The sequence below is a fragment of the Mixophyes fleayi genome, chromosome 4, assembly GCF_038048845.1.
Source record: "Mixophyes fleayi isolate aMixFle1 chromosome 4, aMixFle1.hap1, whole genome shotgun sequence".
NCBI classification, from domain to species: Eukaryota; Metazoa; Chordata; class Amphibia; order Anura; family Limnodynastidae; genus Mixophyes; species Mixophyes fleayi.
Genome location: NC_134405.1, coordinates 240,931,916 through 240,949,026, shown reverse-complemented (window position 1 = coordinate 240,949,026; position 17,111 = coordinate 240,931,916). Strand labels below are relative to the sequence as shown.

General features: G+C 38.6%; 2 protein-coding genes across 6 annotated transcripts in view; both read left to right on the top strand.

Annotated features, from left to right (window-relative positions):
• E2F7 (E2F transcription factor 7) overlaps positions 1 to 17,111 on the top strand; it is a 340,183-nt gene that overhangs the window by 214,238 nt on the left and 108,834 nt on the right. The gene's annotated exons all lie outside the window — the stretch shown is intronic.
• OSBPL8 (oxysterol binding protein like 8) overlaps positions 2,012 to 17,111 on the top strand; it is a 151,663-nt gene continuing 136,563 nt past the window's right edge. For 4 of the 5 annotated variants that reach the window (XM_075209566.1, XM_075209569.1, XM_075209567.1 and 1 more), the window contains exon 1: positions 2,012 to 2,162. The gene's annotated coding sequence lies outside the window, so the exon portion shown is untranslated. The remainder of the gene's footprint in view (positions 2,163 to 17,111) is intronic. The other variant, XM_075209565.1, reaches the window with a different exon arrangement.

The window sequence follows — 17,111 nt, the reverse complement described above, 5'->3', positions numbered from 1 at the left end:
TACAGTCAAGTATCCCTTTAAATACATTATGTGGGCTTATTTACTAACATTGCATTTAGGTGCAAACTTTGTACTAAACCATAGGACAACTTAATCTCTAATGCTCCTGGATCTGCACTGTTCAGTGATTTATGCTCTCACCACATTCTATTCCAGCCAACTGGCTCAGTGTTTCTCCTATGCATTCCTTTGTCGGACACCAATAGTCCTGATCAGGTGCATGAACATTTGCTACCTTTCTAAACCAGCCTAACACAGCTTTATCTCTCAAAGAACCTGCATATCCTGACCGTTTTTTTCTGTACATCCTATTAAGCAGCTCTCTTTGAGTAATCTGATCCCCTGTATACCATACTTACCAACTTTTCGGAGTTGGTGTCCGGGAGCCTCCCTGGGGCAGGTGGGCGTGCAGGGGCCGGGGCTCCGAAATCATATCATTTTAGCCCGCCCCCGTGACGTAATGACACAAATCGCGTCATTTTACAGTGTGGGCGGGGCCAAATGCAGCGATTCCCAGAGAATCTCTGCATTTTGGCCCAAATTCAGGCAGATGCGGGAGATTGCCACACTCTCCCAGGAGTCCGGGAGACCCACCCGAAATGGGGGAGTCTCCCGGACATTCCGGGAGAGTTGGCAAGTTTGCTGTATACTTATTTCAAGAAGTCCAGGAGATGTACAGGAGGATGGAGAATATGAGAGGGGCCAAATGTGTTACAGGGAGGGGCGTGACCTGTTCAGTATTTTATCAACTTGTATGTTAAAAAAGGGACTTGATGCTAAAGTTATTATTGGGACATAAAAATAACAGTGATAGGAAAGCTAGTATTTGTTTTTCAGGAAAAAGTTAGCAACCATAATTAATAAGTCTGTGTCACTTGATTTGTATTTCCTTTTTTAAAAATATTTTATTAAAGCACAACAGGAATACAATTGGGAATACAACTTACAAAATATCACTCAATTGCTACAAGCAGGTTACAGGATATACAAGAGTAACTGGAAGCATATTACTCAAGTAGATTTCTAATTGTTCATGAGATATAAGTAAAAAACATGGTTAATTCTTAATGTTTAGTCTTAGTCAAAGGTGTGTACTTAAGATGTTCGTGTGTTCTAAGGTGTCTAAGTTAAACATCATCAGAGTAACATATCCTTTGGGTTATTGTATGTGGTTACGGTCAAAGTTAGTTTACTTAAGAGTTTCAATATGTATGTGTCCTATTCTACAGACGAATGATAGATATCTGTTTTCCTAGGTGGATGGTCCACTCTCAAAATTAATCAGAGGGTCTTTTATAAGGATTCTGGTTTTGTACCACAAAGTATTTTTGAAGCAAACACAGATTTGTGATTTTAATGTAATGGGCATAGACTCAACAAAGCTTGTCCAACCCCTGAACGTTTTTAATGCATTCTTTAAGCAAATAAGATTAAACCTAATGCATTCTAAAATCAAATAATTTGTTATTACAAATAGGGATGGAGGTTAGTCCTGGACATTTGTCAGAATACTTTTTCTGGCTTTGGCTGTAAGGATCAACATTATTTTTTTTTTTACTGCCTTTTGTGTTATAATGTGATATGGGGTTAAGGCAATAAATGCCCATTCAACCATCATTGGGTACTAGAATAATAAGGTATCAGAGGCGTATTGTTGTACTGGTCTAACTATATGTGCATTCCCACATACAGCAATAGAAGAAAGCCTTATCAATGTGACACGGAGAAGAATACCTTCCAATCAGATTTTGAGCACATTATAAAGTAATCGTTAAACATTAATTGTAGACTGAGTGATAACATGAGGATGGTCTTAGAAACATTCATCCTCCAGACTTGCTGAACGAACCTTTTTAATGCGCGTTCAAAAACCCCATTCTCTGAAACTTCCGGTAACGTGATCAACGTGTGCCAGCCACAACATGGCGGTGTGTTTGACATGCACTGCAATGTATGCAGTACCCGCTAGGTGGCAGTGAGTGGTTGCAGTGGGCGTGGTGGAGATGACAGTATCACATCGCGCTGCAGAATGGAGTGGTGCCTGTGCTGGGGCTGGAGCTAGCTGATAGTGCTGCGTCCTGTAGCCGCTGGTGTGCGGGGCTTGGTGGACAGAGGTTCATCTCTCCGGGAGTATATCATCGCTGCGTGGACAGGGCGGTACGGTAAGACAGACATGTAGACAGCTGTGCTAACCGGGGTGTTTAGTGAGGGACTGAACGTAGAAACAGCAGTAGAGTGGAAATTCCGGCAACTGTGTGTCATCTTGCCTAAAAGATGTTCGTAATGGCATCACATACTACTTAATATACATAATATACACAATATTTACATTTATAGATAAAGGTTATAGTGCACGTGTATTTTAAGATACGTTGCTGTAAACGTTTATGATTAACACACATGAAATACTGTAGTACATACACCACTGATCAGCTGCAACGTTAACACCACTGACAAGTGAAGTGAATAACATTGACTATCTTGTTACAATGACATTTGTCAAGGGGTTGCATGTATTAGGCAGCAAGTGAACAGTCAGTTCTTGAAGTTGATGTATTGGAAGCAGCAAAAATGGGCAAGTGTAAGGATCTGAGCAACTTTGACAAGGGGCAAATTGTGATGGCTAAATGACTGGGTCAGAGCATCTCCAAAGCAGCAGGTCTTGTGGGGTGTTCTGAATATTTAGTGATTAGTACCTACCAAAAGTGGTCCAAGGAAGTACAACCAGTGAACCAATGACAGGGTCATGGGCACCTAAGGCTCACTGACACATGTGGGTAGCAAAGGCGAGCCCATCTGGTCCAATCTCACAGGAGATAAACTGTAGCACAAATTCCTGAAAAAGTTAATTTTGGATATGTCAGAACACAGTGCATTGCAGGTTGTTGCTTAGCTGCAGACCGGTCAGAGTTCCCATACTGATCCCTGTCCACTGCTGAAAGTGCCTAGAATGGTCGCTGGAACTGGAACATGAAGCAGTGGAAGATGATGGCCTGATATAACGAATTGCATTTTCTTTTACATCACTTACATATGAAAGAGATGGCACCAGGATGTACTATGGGAAAAGGGCAAGCCAGCAGAGGTAGTGTGATGCTCTGGGCAATAATCTGCTGGGAAACCTTTGATTTCTGGCATTCATGTGGATGTTTCTTTGACATGTACCACCTAACTAAACATTGTTTCAAATCAAATACAGTCTTAATGACATCGTTATTCCCTGATGGCAGTGGTCTCTTTTAGCAGGATAATGCACTATGCCACACTGCAAAAACTGTTCAGGAATGGTTTGAAGAACATGACAAATAATTCATGGTGTTGACTTGGCCTCTAAATTCCCCAGATCTCAATTTGATTGAGCATCTGTGAGATGTGCTGGAAAAACATGTCCGAGCCATGGATACCCCACCTTGCAACTTACAGGCCTTAAAGGATCTGCTGCTATCATCTTGGTGTTGGATACCACAGGGCACTTTCAGAGGTCTTGTGGAGTCCATGCCTCGATGGGTTAGAGCAGTTTTGGTGGCACAAGGGGACCTTGTGACAATATTAGGCACATGGTTTTAATGTTGTGGCTTATCGGTGTATACAACCTGTACATAATTCATAAACACATTTTATATGTATACATGAGTGTAAAATACATATAGTGTATACACAATCTCAAAATCCCATTTCCAGAACCCGTGATTTGTTTCTCCTGAGCAATGGTAAACAACGTAGCAATATATTTCTTATCTTCATTCTTTCTCTTGTTGTATTTGAAATCTTAAATTTTGGCAGCTAACAAAAAAAAAAGCATTGTGTGTGTGTGTGCTTGATTTGATCATATTTTCATATACAATCAACCAGACCCTGCTGTAACACTAATTTTAAAATTTTGGGAAACGCTCAGTTTAGCTGTGATTCAGAGGCGGATCTAGATAATTGGTTAACCGGGGTCGATTTAGGCCCCGCCCCTTTCCACCTTCTGAGGCTGCCGGCGGCTGCACACTATGTGCAGGTCCGTTCTGCAGTGACAGTGTACTGCCCGAATGCTCTGATTGTGTTTAAAACACAATCAGAGCAGCCGGGCAGCACACTGTCACTGCAGAACGGACCTGCACATAATGTGCAGCCGTCGGCAGCAAGCCCCTGCTAGGGGGGGCGATTGCCCCGATCGCCCCCTTCTCGATCCGCCACTGCTCTGATTGAATACATGTGCTCCAAAGCACTGCTTTTAGTAGTGTCAGATTCCAGCTTTTCTTACATTTTATGTTAACAGGTTTATGTAATATATTAGATTGTCATTTTATTTATTTTCCGTTATGTTTCTGGAGCACAGAATTGCAACCACAAGCGCATTTTACCTATTGGTAGTATAAGGTTATGCATTCAAATGTTGATGCCAATAAGCAACTTATTCCGCTGGAATCACTTCTGCCTACATATGTATAATAATATGGGCGTGAAACTGATATTCTATGATTTGAAAAAATAAGTATTAGTATCTTTTGTATTTTTTTATTTGTACTTTATCTACGTTACCACTTTACTTGGAAACTGCAATCATGGAGTTGATGGTGTGCCACTGTTCAGGTCAATATCATGAAATTATTTAATTGAACTTTAATTTGCAGTTATGTTGTATGTCAATTTTATATGTGCTTGTTTTTATCATAAATTGTACAGTAATATGTCTTTTTATATTTACTCCAAAAGAGATACTGCTCTGTTGCATTGTCTATCTTCAATGACTAGTATGCCTCCGTACATACAATAGAAGGGTCCAGCAACTGTCAGTTACACAGTATTTTGTTATTTAAGTACAGAGGAATAGGACCATTTATAACATTAATTGTTATTGCAGTTTTCTCTTGCTGACCACTTGTTAAAACTTTTAGAAGATGTGATTCATGGTAAATGTATGAAGGCCAGTAATAAACCAAACTTCAGGAGTGTTCTTAGTGTAGCGGATATACGTTTCCACTGCAGTACACGTGGGTGGTACACTAAATATTTCAGAAAATGTATGTGTATAAGGATGGTAGAAACTTCTGTTTTGTAGCCTGAGTAAACTGGTCTAATATTTACAGTAAATCTATGGCTAGAGTTGACATAATGGACCCATCCTGCCACCTGGGCCAAATGTCAGGATCCTTTTCCAGTGCTTGGTTATCTATAAAATTTGGCCGTTAGGGGTCTGTCCATTTTGGCTATTACATGACCATGCAGACAGTATAACAGGGGTTAGCTGCTGCCTGAAAATGATCATTCTTGGGGATCCCGGGAGTTTTTGGTGACATGGGGATATTAGACGCATTCTATTGCAACACAGATTGTGCTAGGAGGATGGCAAGTATATGCTTATCGGTGAGGTTCTGGGAGGAAAAAAATGAACTATAAGACAGTAACAAAAAGAATGGCAGTCTATTGAATTTTGAGCTCTACAAGCAGATTTATTAAAACCTTAATAGATATTAAGTCCTATAATAATCATATTGTCTGTTTGTCTGTAACTATAAATTAGACATATATAAAGGGAAAATAACAATATAAAAACCTACAATGCCTTAAATCAGTGAATGCTCTCTGCGCCTTTGCCTGAGGCCCCCAGCTCCTTCCTGCATTAATGTCAGGTTTGTTTGTTATAACTTGTAACTCTTCTTTAAAATGCCTGCTGATATGTTATTACAGATAATGCATTTAATAAAAGAAAGATGCCTATTTTCACTTATTACTAAGGCTGCTCATCACTGCAATGAATGCTCCATATTTGTGCTATGATAGCATCTGTTCAAATAGTTACTATAGGTTAAAATATTTCATTTTCAAACTGTCATCAAAATTTGTGTAAATAGACTAATGGTGTGGTTAGCTAATAACTCTTATAACAGTTTTTTTTTTTAATAAATGTTTTGAGCTTTAAATTCAAACCTGCATTTGGCTTGGCTATGAACATAAAGGTTCCAAGTGTTGCTTACATCTGTTGGCTGTGAGAGCTGAAGGGGCTAGATAATCTATGTATCTGACAAGAAGGCTTGTGTATATTTTTTTGTAAAAATATACTGTTTGGTATATAAAATTAAGTGTTCTCATCAGAATTGTTTTTGTACATTTATGGCTGACTGAAGGCTTTATATCTGTAACCCATCATATGTTTACAGAAGCTGTGCGGTGGGTGACATGAGTGCTTGCATTTTTGGATCTAGACTATTATTTCTGACTTCCCTGAGTACCATGCCGTCATACCTTGGCCCTGTCACACATTGGGGTGAATTTATCAAGCTGTGGGTTTGAAAAAGTGGAGTTGTTGCCTATAGCAACCAATCAGATTTTAGTTAGTTATTTAGTACATTCTACAAAGTGACATCTAAAATGATTGGTTGTTCTAGGCAACTCCCTGTGTGACACTTGCACACTTACCTTGAGTGTCACATACTCATACGAAACTTTATTACATATACTTGAAATATTTTAGCTAATTTTCCCTATATATTGTAAAATGATGATAGGTTTTCTAGAAGAACATTAGAATTACTATCTGTCCTGGTAAAAACCAAATGAGGAAAAAAACCCCAAACAATATAAAATTCACTTGTGTGCACTAAGAAATAATAGTTATGCCTACTGTTTGAATAGATGTATCAAAATGGATATTTGGGCTGGTCATGAAGAGGTGAAAACAGTTGGCCTTGAAATAATTAAAGAGCATCTGTCACCTACATTTAACTGAGGCAACCATTGTGTGGACTGAACTAATATTCGTGAGAATGTTTGTTTCTACTGCCGTCCGTAAGGCACTTCATGTCCAATATTCACAAGATATTGTCATTTTGTATGGTAGGAAGACTTCCCATCTAGCGCCAGGTCATGGTTATAGGAGCGTGCCTTCCCAGAGAAGTGTTGACTGTGAAATATACATTTAGACATTTTACAGTGCCTTGGAACAGGAGAGCGGATGGACATGTACAAGACTTGACCTCATATGAGCCACTCGAGCATTTGTCATATTTTCCTTCAGCACCTACTTGAAGGACATTGAGGAACACCAGATACTTTCTCTATTGGTGAGGCGAACAATCTAAAATGCCTCACTACCTTTAAGTACAGAGATGCTTGTTCAAGCACAGTTTTCTCCTTCCTGCAACTATTCTTAGCTGATATGATGAAGGTGTTCGTCGTTTGCACAAAAATTCTGCCTGTAGACCACAAAACCAGGATGCCCATGGCCAACAGACTTTTTTTTTTTTTTTTTACACCAAACCTTCCACTTGATCCTGATAAGAGAAGATCACCTAATATTAAGAATATCCCTCCCCCTCAGACATTTATCTAGCCTTACAGTACCATTCACACACTTGCCTGTAGGAAAAAGCCTAGTTCTGGAAAAATATCCATTCGGAGGTCCTCTTAGATTTCCCATAAAAGATAGATAGGAATTACCTCTTTAAAATAGGCAAAAAGCCTATTTCAGTATGCTCTAATCACAGAATGCTTTTATATTACCAAAGGACAATCATAGTATTCAATGACTTCAATACTCCTTTACGTTTTTCGAGGGTAATAATGTCGGTAGTTGGGTCACTTGTGCCAAAGCGTTCTTCAGTGGTTTGTGTATTTTAACAACATGGTACTTGGGTTTGTGATAAACGCGGAGTAATCTCTCCTCACCCCTTCATTGGTATTGTACATTCCTAAGATTCATCCTAGAAACACCTTGTTCTATTTCTATCATTGGGGAAATGACAGATGTTAGACATTTTGTTATCTAGTCTTATTCATTAGCAAAAATCTCTGTTAGATTAGCCGAAATAATAAAAAAAACGGTAGCCGTATTCCTAGATTTCCTCCACACACATTATCACTACACGCAAGTGTCTACTCTAAATTCATGGCTTGGACCTTAATATGGTTATTCCCATTCTAGAAAGGAAATTTAAGGTACCTTAGGTTAATGAAGAGCATCCCTTTCTGGACTGCTCCTTCCAATGTACTTTGGATGTTGAATCTTTGCTTTTGAACCGAAGTTCACACTCTGATTCTCACTAATAATCTGGCTTCTTTGCTGTCATTATCCTCAGTTTCCAGGTCAGCTTAATTTGTTTTGTGGAATAAACACTTGGCATCAGGCAACAGTGTCCTCCTTCCCTGTATGAGAATAGTACTTATCCATATTTTTATTCTTCAGGATCGGCAAGAAGCTAGAGAAAGTGTCTGAACAGGCCCCCAAAAGGACTATAAAGAGAGACTGAAGCAGAATCTTGTTGTGTTATCAGACACATAAAGTTCTCTTACCTGTCCAAATACTTTGTTTCTTATATTCATGTAAACATGTTTATCCCAAATGCAACAGGATGTGGTTATGTTTTCTGAGGGCTTTTCCTTTCTCTCTAGAAATGTTTTTGTCATCAGTAAGTTTAAGGAAAATCTGAGGAGCGGGTCCCATGGTACAGTCTCAACTGTGCTAACATGATGCCTCAGCCTAGTCTACTGGTCCAGGGCAGTGTAAAATACTTAAAAGCAGTAGGGATTGCTTCTATACTCATCACCTTTCTATCTCTGAGTCACTGCTTGCTAGTGAATTGATAGGTAAATTTGCTTTGATATTGTACTGCCCAGAAATCGTCAGCGTCCCCTTTGTGCGTTGCTGACAAGTGTTCTTTAGTCGTGAAAATGTTCATTTGCAAGTATCCATTTGGGTTGTGAGGGGAAAAAATATTCATTATTTTACGTATGTGTCTACAAGTGAAATTTAGTCCTGTGCTATTTGTTTTGTGAATTTATTGTAGTGACCCTTTTGGTCTTGGTGGTTCTGTTAACTTGTGTTTTAAAACTGCTAATTTGACTACAGACTAATTAAGGTGGGTGTACGTTTGAAGGTTTAGTAGTGAGCCAAAGGGCAGGTTTCTGAAAGAAATGAATTATAAGCCATCCCACAATCTGTGAACAGTTGCTTCACAACTTTCTTTTAACAGACAAACAAGTCCTAAGCTGAACAACACGTCCGTGATAAGATTGCTGCCTCCTTCTCTTCTCAAAACCTTTGCAGCATTGAAAATAAAATGTCCAACACATTTGAGGAGTATTGGAGAAAGTACATCAGTGATGATAAGAATTGCAATATTAACACATTTGGTAATGTGTTGGAATAATGTTTTGTAATATGACTTTTCTGGCAACTACTGCACTGTATGTGTTTGTAGTTTTGTTAAGTTGCTAATAAAGTACCAAACCCCATAAAACGGGAAGCTAGAATCTGACGGTTTTTGATATATGTATTGCTGCAGTGTGAGAAGCAGCTCTATAATTAAAACATTGTTTAATGTCAACACTCCTGGGCAAGCTACTGATTTATCTTCTGCTAGCAGATTGTGTAAGATCCGTTATTGTCACATTGTAAGAACACCCATGTTGCTAAACAAAAACAAGTAACAACAATTGTTGATGCCCACTTTTATCATCAAATCTTTGAAACAATGCAAAAGTTTCAAAACACATTAAAAAGCACATTAAAGTCTCGGCAAAAGTAATTAAGATCATCCATTTCATACCATAAAATTTGCAACATGAATGGTGCCAAAATATAAATATATGAACTAAAAGCTAAAAAAATGATATAAAATAAATTTTAAATCAAGAATGGAGCCCAGGCACTCTTACATTATTTTTCCCTAGTGTATATTCCATTTAGCTTTAATGTAGGAATGTTTTAAACTTAGGTTTGTAATAAAGCAAGAAATAGTTAAATTAATCAATGATGAAAAAAATATTTAAAGGTCAGAGTCCCCTTACCAGATGCTGAATTGGAAAATGTAAAAAATGCATTTTACAGTTGTAGTTAATCTTGCAATTTGTGAATTGATATTGATCATCTTAATGATACCAGCACCATTGAGACATAGGAACCCTGAACTGGACTAGGGGGTATATTTAATAAACTGCTGGTTTGAAAATGTGGACTTGTTGCCTATAGCAACCAATCAGATTCTAGCTGTCATTTTGTAGAGTGCACTAAATAAATGATAGCTTGAATCTGGTTGCTATAGGCAATATCTCCACTTTTTCAAACCTGCAGTTAAGTAAATCTAGCCCTAGAAGTAGAGGTTAAATAGGTAATCTATCTCATCCATATGCCAGTGAATTCCTGCCCCTTTCATGGGGCAGAAATAGGGGTGATGATCCTCCTATGTCATCTCTCCCATGTGGCCTTACCTGCATCAAGAATCAGGTTAAGTTTGGCGGAATTTCTTGCTTGAAGTCAAGTCTGCAGGCAGTCAATACTCTGGTTTCATGTGTAAGTCACACACAGGTTGTATCTGTCTGGCTGTTACATTGTGAGTCTGAGCTCTAGCAGTTAGATCACTCTGACCACCCTAAAACATCAGGACATTGTACGTGATGGTGGTAGTGACTACTTTTCTGCACAGCGGTGCGGAATTGGTGGTGCTATATAAGTAAATGGTGTTGACTACATCTGGTTGGAGTTCTTCCGCACTAACCTTATGTTTTTATTCTCCTTTTGCTTGTGCTTCTTTCTAGGGAAGCAAAGACGTCTCAAGAGCAGAAATTTCAGCATGTGGTTTATGTATAGATAAGTTTATCATCATTGTACAGATCAGATGGTTAATGAGGTTCTTCCTTATTGCAAAAATGTAATGCAGTTTGTTAGAAATGAAATACAAAACACTTTAAAATCCATGTCTGCCTCTTCTGGATTGGCCAATAAGGAGGAGGTGGAAAACAACTCTTGCTTCCCACACCCCCCTTATATTTTTGTAAAGATGAAGAGGACGAAATAAGGGAAGATTTCTAATTTTTAGATGAGGGCAAGTGTGTTTTTCAGAGGGGAAGACTGATGAGCTACTAAAAATGGTGAGTGACTATGGATATAGAGAGAGAGCCAATATCTATTCAAGATCAGATGTTAATCCTCTTAATCTGCAGCTGGGCAGAACAGAATGTAATGTCATTATCAGCAGTTCATCTGCAGGGGGAATCAAATACAACTGCAGATTTCTTGAACAGGCAAATGTTAAGCCCCAGAAAATTGTGCCTATATCAGTGTAGTGTTTCTTAAGTTAAAAGTTATTGACTTGTTTATCTCCAAAGAAACACAGGGGAGTGGACATTTTCTACTCAATGAATGCCAAAACACCCCAGAAAGTGTAATAAGTGATAGATATCAGGCAACACCCCTCAAAGATGGCAGGTATATCAAAGGTTTATTATAAGACAGGTGAATATCCTGATGCACAAAATACTGGCTCTTCCTCTTCCCTTCTACAGGTCAAGTAATCAAGCAATGTACTATATGGAGTTATTTACCCTTTCATCATCGCCATTTATTTATATAGCGCCACTGATTCCGCAGTTCCCTTTAAGGCTAATCATCACATCATTCCTTTAATTAGCATCATGTGCACTAAAGTGGGCAGTAACGCCTTTCCTATAGGTTGTAAAAGACAGAGCCAAGATAAACGTTTCCTACTGGCAGAAGAGGGCTGAGAGCCTTGGATATTGCCAGCAAACAGGAATCTCTTCCAGGACTGGTGTTGCATCCAGTTGTGGAAATACTGCACATAATAGCATGGATGTTGAATGGCTCATTCTATATAAATAAGGGCTTTCTGATCAGGCTATAATTGCTATAGTCCAAGGATATGAAAGAAGTAACATCCAATATATAATCATTTTATTTACATAGCTTTTCTCATAATATTTAGGTATGTAGAAAACCTGCAACAAAGATTGGAGAAACTCCTATACAGAAATTGGCTATGCTGTTCTATTTGTTTTTCTCCATAAACAAGCATGTGTTAAGATAAAAATACTAAATTATTTCTGTTTGGACAAAAATATAATGGTATCTGCATTTTGTTTATGGCATGGAAACTGGAGTCTTGTCACAATACTGGATGAACGGTTCCTATTTTTACACTTGAAAATCTTCTCCCTGGGGTTTCTCCAACCATTAACTCACGTTACATGTATGTTTGCATCAGATGTTTGCCTGCATACTATTTATTGCTCTGCATTTGCACGCTACTTGTAGGAGACAGCAGTTGTTTTTTATTTTATTAAAACTTGAAAGATTCTTGTATTGCTTCTTTTAGTTATCCTAGATGTGATGAAGATGTGTTGGCAAATACTGTTTTTTTGATTTAGTATATCTTTTATTTTCATTTGTACAACATTTCCTCTTTCTGCTCACTTGTCTAAAAAAATATAAATAGATTCTGTGTCTGTGCATTGCCCATTTCCTCAATGAAAAAATATTGGTCTGTGATTAAACAGGTTTGTTATGCGGTAAATACTGGAATACTAATAAAGTATACTGATGCAAATGATTCAACTTTCTCTGTGAAGAGCTGTATAATATGTTGGCTCTATATAAATAAAGTAATTCAAATCTTTTTCACCTAACTTCTGGAGTAAACATATATACTATGTACTAAATAACCTTGTGCTTGATATAAGTCTAGGTACACTCAATCTATTTCATATTTGTATAGTTTCACTTAATACAGAAACAGGGAAAGTATTTGTTTAAATCGTTTTCTATTTTACTATTATTTATTTTTTCCATTCGGCTCTATTCTGACATATTCTAAAAAGTGGAGTTTATTTTAAAAATGGTTTATGAAATACCAAAGCGCCAGTTGTCAAGATAAGAGTAATCTTTTCCAGTAGAGGCCTCTGTGTAGTGAAGTGAAAGTAAATGTCATTTAGTCATAAGAACGTTGTAAAAGCTTGTGTAACAAAGCCTTGGTAGGCAATGGTACAGGGGGCACTTCCTAAGCTGGACAATGCTGGTTTAATCCTCATATGAATCCTATCAGAGTGCAGGAATATGCACAGGATTTTTTGCAGAATATACACTGATTTCCTGCAGGATCTAAATGCTGGTAGTGCTGTTTCCAGGGCTGCCAAGAGGAATTCGGGGCCTGGGTACAACAAATTCATGGGGCCCCCCCTCATATTTGAGTAAGCCCCCAAAATTATGCGGCACAATTTTTTTTTGGGGGTGTGGTCATACATTCAGGGGCATGGCAATGTGCCATTGGGGCGTGGCTAACATCAAAATCAATAGGCTCTCAATTCGCCGGAGCGTCACATATGTTCAAGCACTCCTGACTTTCAGGACATCTACCACCACAGTGTAGTATACAAAGAATGCACTGTGTACACACAGAGTTCAGTCTTGGCCTACACCTTACATTGGGCACAACATTCACCAAAAATTGGTATTGTCCCTACTAGAATCACAACATTTCACACACTGTACTGCTCTCTCCTACCTGTTCTTCTCACTTTCTCCACCTGTGGCTGCTGGTTTCTTTAGTTTTAGCTTGTCCGGATCCAGGAATGTTGAAGGACCTATTTTGAAAAAAAAATGGCTACATTTAGAAAATTACAGCCAGCCCCGGCGTTAAATCAATAGCACCCACGATTAATAATTAGGCCTTCCTCCAGCCCCAACATTAAAATCTTTTTTTTTTTTCTCTCCTCTGTTCCTCTCTCCCACTTTTTTTTCCTCCTCTGTTTCTTTCTCCCCTTTCTTTATAGCACTGTACCCTCTCTGTTTTCCTCGAAACCCAAGACCTCCCCCCCCTTCCCCTACGGGAAAAAAAAATTGCAAATGTAAAAAAAAATAATTGCAAAAGCGAAAATTAAAAAAATAAAAATAAATTTAAATTAGCAGCGAGGGCCCGGGCCCCCCCTGGCATGGCCGGGCCCGGGTAAAATGTACCCGTTCCCCCCCCCCCCTCTCGGCAGCCCTGGCTGTTTCCTCAATGTTGTCTTAATGCTGCATGATTATCTGGAAGAGATTATAAATACCAGATCCTCAGTCTAATGTTGTCCTAGGAAAAGATGGAGCTGATTATTTGTGCTGGGAAATAAGTCATTTATTTAAACTGTTATAAATGAGTCACATTCACATATGTTCTGAAATTGGATTGTGGTTTTTCAGCAGGACGTTTTTAACTGGCAAATTTCATATGATTTTCACTTGATATTTTTTTTGAGCTCAGGTTAAACAGTTAATGGTTCTTGTGAATTCTTTACACTGAAACTTTTGGTGCTGGTTGTGTACTCAGAAAAGAATGTGTGACATTTTAGCTGATGCATTTCTAGGCAAACTTTACTGTAACTGGTGCATTTCCTGTCTAGGACACCTATATAAAGCTCATAGGGGAACTTTTTCCAACCTTCTGCCGACTCTTTTATGTCCATGATGCAAACTCCTAAATGTTTAACTATCTGGCCTTCTTACTAGTGGGAAGAAGTCTAAGTGGTTTGACAAAGAGGTAGTAAATAAAACACGTACCCTGCTAGTATTTCCACTTCACCCTGAAATATAAAATACTTTTAAATATTGGAAAGTTTTACAAATATATGTAAAAATTTAAATACAATGATAGAACTTAGTGCAAATAAACCCAGATTGCAAAATAATGTATTGTAGAAAATACATGTAAAGCTGCACTACCTGCTACCACTTACATTTTACTAGCCTTCTCTTTTCTTATTACTTTGTCATGAATTTTGAATTGGTCCAGCCGCATACCGCCCCCCTCCCACACACACCCCTTTCCCTCTGTAAGGCCTCACAGGGCAGTTAAAGCAGCTAAGGAGTCTGGGGTCTACCTACGGTAATTGGCAGGTTAGTAAAAACTAGATTGCATGGAGAAGTTAATACATACTATACTTGAAGTAACTGGAGTGTCCTCATTTAACTAAATGTTCTCTTTCTTTGGAGACGGACGCCATTTTGTGAAAGCTGATTAAGATGGTGGTGCTCCCCTATTTGACATTAGTGTAAACTAGGAAGCGGGTTGTGGTACAGTGCAGAATTTTCTTTTCCTGCGGTGGGAGGATTTAGACACCACCAACACGGGGTCTAAATCCCCCCCCCCCCTCCCAAGTGTGTTGCAGCCGCAGAACGTCCCTGCTAGGGAGGGCAATTGCTCCGATCGCCCACCTCCCCCCCCCCCCAGATCCGCCACTGGCGAGCAGTTATCCCAGTTAACAGCTATCCACTGCACATTCTCTTTTACTTGTGCCTTTCCTTTGTTTTGTGAAGTGTTTTAATTAGCCGTTGATGTAACCAGAATGTACCCAAGTATAGCAACTTTGTGTTAGTTTTTTAAGCACCTAATTTGTTCTTTTGTATAAATGCAGGCTTGTGCTAATGGTTTTGTTCCATCTATTTTCAGACTTGTTTTTATGAACAATTACCCTTTCAAAGTAGTCCTGTTTTAAGAACAGAATCTTATTATATGCTGGGAAATGTTTAAAACCCATCATTGCTGCCGTGTAGCTTTGTATGATTGATACTTGTTATTTTTTTGTGTGTGCAGTGTTTATGATGTTATCTCTTTGCTATACATTTTGCCATTTTCAGAGCATTGCCTTCATTAGGTTTAGTGGACTGAAAAACTTATTGAGATTATGTTTAGGATTTGCATGGAACTTATTCATTTGTAGAATGTAATTACGTGTTTTAACGTGTTGAGAAATGTGTTACTTAACATCAAAATGATGAAACCGAAAAGCCAGATAATATGGCATCTCTTATAGAGACATTGTAACATTTAAAAACCTGAGACATGTCTAATTGTTGAAAATTGTGTAAGGAATTGTTCATACCCCCACCAGTGGATATTGATCCAATGGTGGCATCATAATTTTACCTACGTTCCTTATAAAGGTACATTGTGCTTGTGATGGCTTACTCTATACAACCTAAAGGTTGTTGCACCACAATTTCAACGTAAAGTTAAGTGGTCAGGATATATAACTGGGTTAAAAAACTCAGCCATTACAGTATTTCACAATTCACTATTGAGATACATAAGAAATAGTTTTTAGCTTTCCAGCGTCTGTTAGTTTTGGGGCAGTTGCTTAAATCTCATGATCTAATTTTAAGACCGTGCTGTAAATCTCACAAAGAATTAATCATCCATTGCTTTCATGGTCCTCTCTAAATCTAGCGGATTAAAAAAGACTTCTGAAAATTCAGCACCATTGAAATGAATGTAAAACACTGTGACAAGCTGTAAATGGCTAAAGAGGACTCAAAGCAGCGTTTTCCCTATTAAATAAACCACAAGTGTTAGACCACACATTTTTGGTCCCTCTGAGTTGCCATACAGCTCCAGACAACCAACCCTCAACAATGTATTCATCACAGCGGATGCTGTCATCCACTCCCAACTAGGCCCACTTGTACTGTTGTTCCAGAGGCCTTGGCACTTGTTCATCTGTCCGTGAGTTCCTGAGTTTGTGGACTCAATTGCACCATCCACCAGCCTCTTGCAACATGCTATCCTTGTGTCATTCCCCACTGTTAACATTTTTGCCCACCACTGACTATCCCACCACCTCCATCGCTAAGCCACTGCCTCCGCCCTTCCTGTATATACAAATGTTGACTTTGCTGACACTGCCATTCCTTCTGTACTGACTGAGGGTTGTATACGAACATGGGCAGCAATGGATGCTCCCAGGTGTGTTCTTGACCATGTATCTGTAGTACATTTTTCAGTGTGGGGAACATGTAGCTCTGTTACTGTGTTGATGCAGTCTGTACTTGGATAATTTTTTATGTGCTATTTAATGATTTTGTTTCGGTTGAGACAGTCTAAGTGAATTGTGACCCGAATAGTCTTCTAGGGCTTTTCTTAGCTTTCCAGGAGACTTGGTAACCTAATAATGTTTAATGTGTACTTTGTTTAAATAGGCTGTGACCTGTGGACATATGTCTGAAGTCTATATAGGGCCATCTACCTGCAAAACTTACAGCACTTTCATTTAATGCTTTTGCTGTATCACTAGAAGTTGCACATTTATTATATATTGTGTGGATTGGGTGAGAGCATTGATGGCTGCAACTTGTTACAATTTCTGATTACATTAAACTTGGCAAAAGTCTAGCTCACAAGCTTACAATCTATAGGACAATGGGAGTTTGAAACACCATGGGAAGCTATAAGCATTTTCTCCTTCAATTTTGCCCACATGGGATTACATTGCACACTTTACCATACCCATAGTTAAAGCTCACAATATGTCTCTGAGGATTGACACATGCCTGTAAGATTTGTCTTTCTTGCTGTAATGTAATC